The sequence below is a fragment of the Neofelis nebulosa genome, chromosome 2 (genome assembly GCF_028018385.1).
Source record: "Neofelis nebulosa isolate mNeoNeb1 chromosome 2, mNeoNeb1.pri, whole genome shotgun sequence".
In the NCBI taxonomy this organism is placed as follows: domain Eukaryota; kingdom Metazoa; phylum Chordata; class Mammalia; order Carnivora; family Felidae; genus Neofelis; species Neofelis nebulosa.
The window spans coordinates 192,551,583-192,558,447 of record NC_080783.1 but is presented as its reverse complement, the minus strand read 5'-3'; the positions used below and the strand labels follow the sequence as shown (position 1 = coordinate 192,558,447).

The 6,865-nt window shown below is 49.7% G+C and overlaps 1 long non-coding RNA gene across 1 annotated transcript; it reads right to left on the bottom strand.

Moving 5' to 3' along the window:
- Positions 1 to 2,522: 2,522 nt before the first annotated feature.
- LOC131504981 (uncharacterized) lies at positions 2,523 to 6,584 on the bottom strand. The gene is made up of 3 exons (XR_009258223.1): positions 6,464 to 6,584; positions 5,176 to 5,326; positions 2,523 to 4,463 (listed from the first exon to the last, which is right to left on the bottom strand). It is a non-coding gene; the product is annotated as an uncharacterized LOC131504981 (long non-coding RNA).
- Positions 6,585 to 6,865: the final 281 nt, after the last annotated feature.

Sequence of the window (6,865 nt, the reverse complement as noted above, 5' to 3'; positions counted from 1 at the left end):
AGGCTCTGATCCAATCTGCACATTTACAAGCTGTGCTATTCGCATCGACTTCTACGGCCTCCACTCAGAGACAGAAGAGGCTGCATTATTGATGACAGTGTGCGCATCTTGCTTATCTCTCTACTATACCCTGTGGGGTGTGGAAGTGCAGGAGGAGGGAACAGCCAGGAAATCCGGAAAACACTACCCCATCCTCACAGAATAGTTCCCTAAATAGCAGCATCCATGTCTAGTCTAGGCCAGAAAACCTCTGGCATGTTCCCCAACTAGATCTACAGGCTGGGACTAAATGGATGGAAATTCACACGAATCACTGTGACATGTGCTGTGTGACCACAGGCAAGTCACTTCCCCCCTCTGGGTCCTGAGTTTCCACTTGGGAGATGAGAAGGTAAGCTTGAATATCCCTAAGGGTCTCTCCAGCCTCCACAGCCCGAGCATCTCTGCTTCTATCGCAAGAAACCCAAGTAGGAGAGCCACCAAGAAAGTTCCCGCGGGACCAGGCCTTACCCCATGCTGCCAAGGAGCCTAGCCCCCATACGCCTTCTCTGTGTTTTGATGTGCTGTGAAGAAGTGTACTGGTAAATGTTTAACAACGGGCTCTCCAGTGAAAAAGCTCTGATCTGCAGTGTTTGCCAATTTCTGTGGTGTGAATACTCCCACCATGGAAGATTTCAACCTACCAACATGATGGCACTGAATACGGAGTTGAGAAAAGATTCACATAATCAACTTTCATAAGCTGGCGCTCCTACCGACCGTAACATACCACCCATGGTATGTGTTGGGAATAACTGGCAGATCACTCCCTCACTCTTCTCCTCCACTTCCCCTGGTCAAAAAATGCTAAGTAGGGGCCAACACCACTGTAGCAGGGGGCAAAGAGAGTGGCTTTGATCTCTTGGAGAGCTCCCTTGGAATATGGATCTCAAAGTGACCGGAGCTTCAAGGCTAAGGGCACAGGCTCTTGAGCCAGACATCCAGGGTCCAAATTCCGGTCCTGCCACTTATGAGCCGTGTGGCCTTGGTTGAGTGACTTAACATCTCTGTAAAAGATGTAAATTGGCGATAATAAATGTACCAGCTTCACAGTTGTGTTAGTAGACTTAGGGCACCATAAAATACCAAAGACTAGGTGGCTTCAATAACAGAAATTTATTAGTTCAGTTCTGGAGGCTGAAACTCCAAGCTCAGGGAGCCAGCATAGCTGGGTTCTGGTGAGGGCTCTCTGTTGGCTTAGCAGACGATCACCTTCTCACTATGTCTTCACATGTTGGACAGACAGCTGTGGTGTCTCTTCTTCTTATAAGGGCACCATCTCTACAGGATCAGGGTTCTACACTTACAATCTCATTTAGCCTTAATCAACTCAAAGCCCTTATCCCCAGGATAGTCACATGAAGCAGCTGGGACTTCAATTTATAAATTTGGGGGGAACACAATCCCCCCAATGAAACAGAGTTGTTGTAAGGATTGAGTTAGTGTAAAAAACATGCCTCGTACATGGTAAGCACTCAACAGAAATCAGCTATTGTTATACATATATATTATATATATGTTTTATATTATATATTTAAGATGATCACGGATTCGTTTGAACACAGAATCAAAGATAAAACCAAAAGAAGGAAAAGAAAAGTAACTCTGGCACAAGGTTTGCGAGCCTAGAACTCTATTTTCTTGGGAGGGCCTAGGAACCAGCCTGGAACACAAATGTCCAATCCCTGTGGTCAGTTGAATCCAGCTGTTGGTCTAGAAGCTCTGGGTGAATCGTCAGTGCAGAGTTAGAAATCTGAAGGACGGCATTCAGTGTGTCAATAGTCTCATCCCCTTTGGGGACCCCATGGCTGGTAACTGGACCAGCAGAAAGGCCTAGAGTATTCCCTGCTTCTCCTACCTGCAAACCCAGGAGGCCCCATTCCCCACACCCCACCAAACTGGGTACTAATCCTTCCAGTTTCCAGAGGAGCCACCCCCCCAGATAACAGTGGAGTCTACTGCAGCTCGATGTGGCTGGCTCCCCCCACAGCACCTCTGACCTCAGTAAGTTCACACCAACTTTGGGAAGGAATGAGGTGAGGAAAGGACAAGTTTGGATGAGAGGAAAAGTAAGAAAACAGGAAAGGGAATGCCCAGTGCATGAGCGTCACCTAGTTTCTAGGCCTGGAGCCACACACCTTGTGTCCATCCATGCTCTGACGGAGGCTCCCAACAACCCTGAGAGACATTCTAGAGAATTTCCATAAAGCTCCACAGTTCTACCCCTAGGTAGATAGCCAAAGGAACTGACAACTGGCACTCAAATACTTTCACACAGGTTTTTATAGCAGCATTATTCACAAAAGCAAAAGGTGGAAACAAGCAAAATGTCCGTCAACATGTGCATGGACAAACAAAACGTGCCATATACACACACATTGGAATATTGCTTGGCCATAAAAAGGGAGTGAAGTGCTGATTCGTCCTCCAAGGTGGAAGAACCCTGATATTGTGCTAGGTGAATGAAGCCACACACAGTCACGTACTGTCTGCTTCCATTTGTTTGGAGTATCCAGAACAGTTAAATCCACAGGGACAAAGAGCAGTTGGTGATTGCCAGAATCTTGAGCAGAAGGGAGGAATAGGAGTGACTATTTGACAAGTACAGGGATGTACTTTTAGATGTTTCTTTTGGAGTGATGAGAACATTTTGGAACTTAATGTAGATGATGGCTGCCCAACAGTGCGAATGCACTAAATACCACTTAGTTGTACACTTTATTGTTTTAAATGTTTATTTATTTTGAGAGAGAGAAAATGAGCAAGTTGGGGAGGGGCAGACAGACAGACAGAGAGACAGAGAGAGAATCCCAAGCAGGCTCTACACTGTCAGTACAGAGCCCAGTGCAGGGCTCGATCTTATGAACTGTGAGATCGTGACCTGAGCCAAAATCAAGAGTTGGACACTTAACTGACCGAGCCACGCAGGCGCCCCTAGTTGTGCACTTTAAAATGGTTACTTTAATGCAATGTGAATTCCACCTCCATTTTTTAAAAACCCATTCCACACTCTGGGTATTTTTGAATTGTATTAATTTGTCTTAGAAAAATGACTTTAGCTATTTACAAGAAACTCAGAACTCGACTCAAAAGTGAAGGTAGGAGTGACCCCCAGTTTCTTTTCCTAATCACCCACCTCCAAGGCCCAACCCTGGGAAATGAGAAGAACGAGGAACTTACAACCAGTAACTCTGCGGACGTGCCAGGAGCAGGCCTTTTACTTATTCCATTCCATTTTCCCACTTTGCCAGACATGGTACCGCTTGCTTTGTGTTTATGACAACTCAGGCTTGTTCTCCAAACACCCTCGAAAAATTCATGGTAAGGCTGTTATTCCCATTTTAGGGATGGGGAAACGGAGACTCTTCGGTGTCAGGACCTGGTTTGGAAGTCAAGTCTGCCTGACTCCGGAGCCTCAGACTCTCGTATCTGGTAACCCCAAAAGGTATTGGAAATCTCAGCCAACACTCAACAGCCACAGCCGCCACCAGCATGGGCCCTGAGGCGGGGAAGGAGGGAGGAAAAGGGAGCCCCTTATGGCTCAGCCATGTTTACCTCCCTCAGGTTCCCCTTTTCCTGTCCTCTACTCAACAGGGTAGAAATACGGCCCCTTTAAGTAGAAATGTCATTCTCCACAGCACTTGCAAAGCAGCATATTCATCTGAAGAGAGACTCTTCCTCTGGCAGCCTAAGGCCCGGGGTGGGGTGGGGGTGGGGGTGGGGGTCAGGGCTCTTAGAATGGCTGGTGGTGCCTTTGTGCTGCCGGGGTACGGGTTCTGTGTCTATCTGAGGAATCCTTTCTATTGCATTCCTGGGGTGTCCTGGTCTTCTAAGGGATTCCCTGATTTCTCAGAGTGGGCTGTGTGCCCTGGGTGGTGGCTGCAATGGGGTAAGGATCACGGGGCGGGGGGTGGGGGGGGTTCCGGTTTCTGGTCTTCGCTCCTTGGCTGGCGATCCACCTCATACCAGACAAACCTTCTCTCCTCTCCGGGCCTCATTCCGTCTGTGTGAAAAGAAGAGGGTGCACTCCCAACTCCGAAATGTCAGTGATTCTCCCTCAACACCTTAACATTTGCTGAGGAACTTGGCAACGTTATACGGATAGAGGTGTCCTCCAAAGTTGAGCGTGAATCACATCCTTGTTATGAAACGACACGCGTGTAAAGCACAGAGCAATGGCAGAGTGTGAATAACCAGCCTCCAGTTCACTGTGAGCTTGTACATGTCTATAGAAGCCAGGAAGGGAGAGAGAGGGAGAGAAGGAGGAAGAGAAGAACCGAAGGGAGAGAGGAGAGGAAGGAATGGAAGAGGTTAAAAGTAGGCACTTTGGAGTCAGGAATGGCAAGTTTGAGTGTGCTCTTGCACTGGTTGGCAGCAAGACCTTGGGAAAGTCACTTAACCTCTCTCGGCTTCAATGTTCTCATCTGTAAAAGGGGGATATGAGTTAACATGAGGAGTAAATAGAATTACATACTTGAAGGGCACAACACAGTGCTGGGTACTTAATACACACTCAATGAAACACAGAGTATGAAACAAAGAGGGAGAGTGAAAAGAGAAAGAAATGCAAGAAGGTTGCGGAAAGGTGAGGAGGGGAACCCAGACTGAACCCCCCACTGAGCATGACCTGGGCATTTTCAACAACATAAACTGCAAAGAACAGAATACACAGAATCAGGGAGACGTTTGTCATGGAAATTCAGAGACTGGGCTGCTTCCTCTCTCTTTCCCAAATTTGAAGACACGAAGAGGCAGAGATGGGGATTGTCTTTAGGCTATGCCCGCCCCCACCCCCCACACCGGTTCCTGTTACTGCCGCTTACGCTGCTTTGCAATACACCCCAAAACCAGTACGCACCCTTGGGAAGAGCGCCCCACCACCACCACACCTGAAACCCACACAGACACATGCACAAGCACACGTGCATGAACATGCACAAGGCATTTTCAAAGGCTCACTTGCACGCCCTCCCCGCATTCACATGCATACCCAAAGAGGTCTGCGCGGCCAAGGTCAACGCTTCTCCTTGTGGGAATCAAAAGCAGTTACCCTTTTATCTCTTTGAATTGATTATCTTAGCATTATTTTCCCCCCAGCCTCCCCCACCCGCCAGATGAGTCCAGTGCTGCTCTTACCTGCTGTCAAAGCCCCCAGCTTCCTTGCATGGCACTTGGCATAGTTCATCATCACACATGGATGTGCACGGTTATTTGATTACTGTCTGCCTCCCCTCCTAGACCTGCTGCTTCAGAGCTTGGGGACCCAAGGCTGTGGGTCATCCAGCACCTAGCACCATGCACAGAGTAAGAGTTTCATAAATATGTGTCCGATGTCAAAGGAGTGAGCGCAGCAACAAGCCTTTGCAAATGCAAGGTCACAACACCTCAGACCCCCTCCTTGACCTTGTAGGCTACTCCTGCCCCAGCCCTGTCTGCTCTGCCTCCAGGGCCTTAGCCCTCTGGCTCTCTCTGCTCTGTAGCCAGCCTGGAGTCCAGAGCAGCTCCCTCCTTCCTCAGCAGTGACACTCAGGGCCTCTCTCCTGGAGGGTGGCCAGGTGCCCCAGCGTGGAGCATTGTGTCTATCACAATTAAGATCCAGCTATTCCAGAGGGGTCTCCAGGCCAGCGACCCCTTTATCTTTTTCCATCTGCCACCTCAGCACCTTCGATCTATTCCTATACACCCTTGACTCGGGCCTCAGATCCCTTTGAAAAAATATTTACATTTCTACCCTTCTTTAGGGGACTTCGTCTGTCTCTCTAATAAATAGAACATGAGCCTCGACTGATGCCCAGCCCCCGGGTGGGGGGGCAGCACTGCGGGGGGGGGTGGTCACGGGGAGCCCTGCTGCTCTCACTTGCTCCTCTCCTGGCAGACCCCCCGGGTCAGACCACCCCTCCCATGCAGCCCTGACCCCCACTCCTCTGTGCCTTCCCCTCGCCAAATCTGCGGCCACCACCTCTGGCCACCACCTCCCGGAGACCAGCTGCCTGGCTTCCAGACCAGAGTGGGCCCAAGGGGTTGATTAGCATATTATTGTGGGGAAGGAAGTCCGGAGTAATCACTTTTCCTATTGGCACTAAATAACATTACCTGAAGGCTCCCCCACCCCTCCAGAGGCCAAAAGCAGCCAGAGAAATGAGAACCACCGGTCTGTCTCTTCTCTGCCTCTTTTCCCAACCCTGGTAACCCCTCCTCTTCTTTCTTGTTCTTTCCCGCTCGGTCTTCCTAGTCTTGTATGTACCCTGTCTGCCTCCCCTCTCCTCAGATGCTCCTCTACTGTGCTCTCCTCCATCTCCAACACCCTTGCCCCCTCTCTCTGCCTCCTTCCTTCCCTCTGTCCCTCCTTCTCCCTCTCTCTGCCTCCCTCCATCCTTCCCCCTGTCTCTTTCTTTCTCTCCACCCCTTGCTCTCTCCACCTTACCTCCCTTTTTAAGAAGAATGCAAACTTAGAAGTCGTCAAGGAAAACCTTTCCCTCTCCTAAAACCGCCTGTGCCTCCCTTACGGCTGGGGGCGCCTTCACTGGGACCAGCTTTGCTTTGGTCTGCCTGGAAAGCCATCCAGAATGACAAATCTTAGGACAAATTACTGATTTCTCATCTAATTTACATCCAATTAGTGTGAGTGAAATGAATCATGTGGTCAGCCCCTCAGGGGAAACATTGAGATAACAAATGCCCAGGGCTTCTTTCCCAGGGAACTGCTGGGCCCTTGGGGAAGCCCATGATTTACCCCTCGGGTCAGAGGCCCCCTCCCTTCCCCCAGGCAGGTTACCAGGCCCATAGATCAACCCTGCCCCCTCCTTGCCTCCAGGGCAGGCAGGAG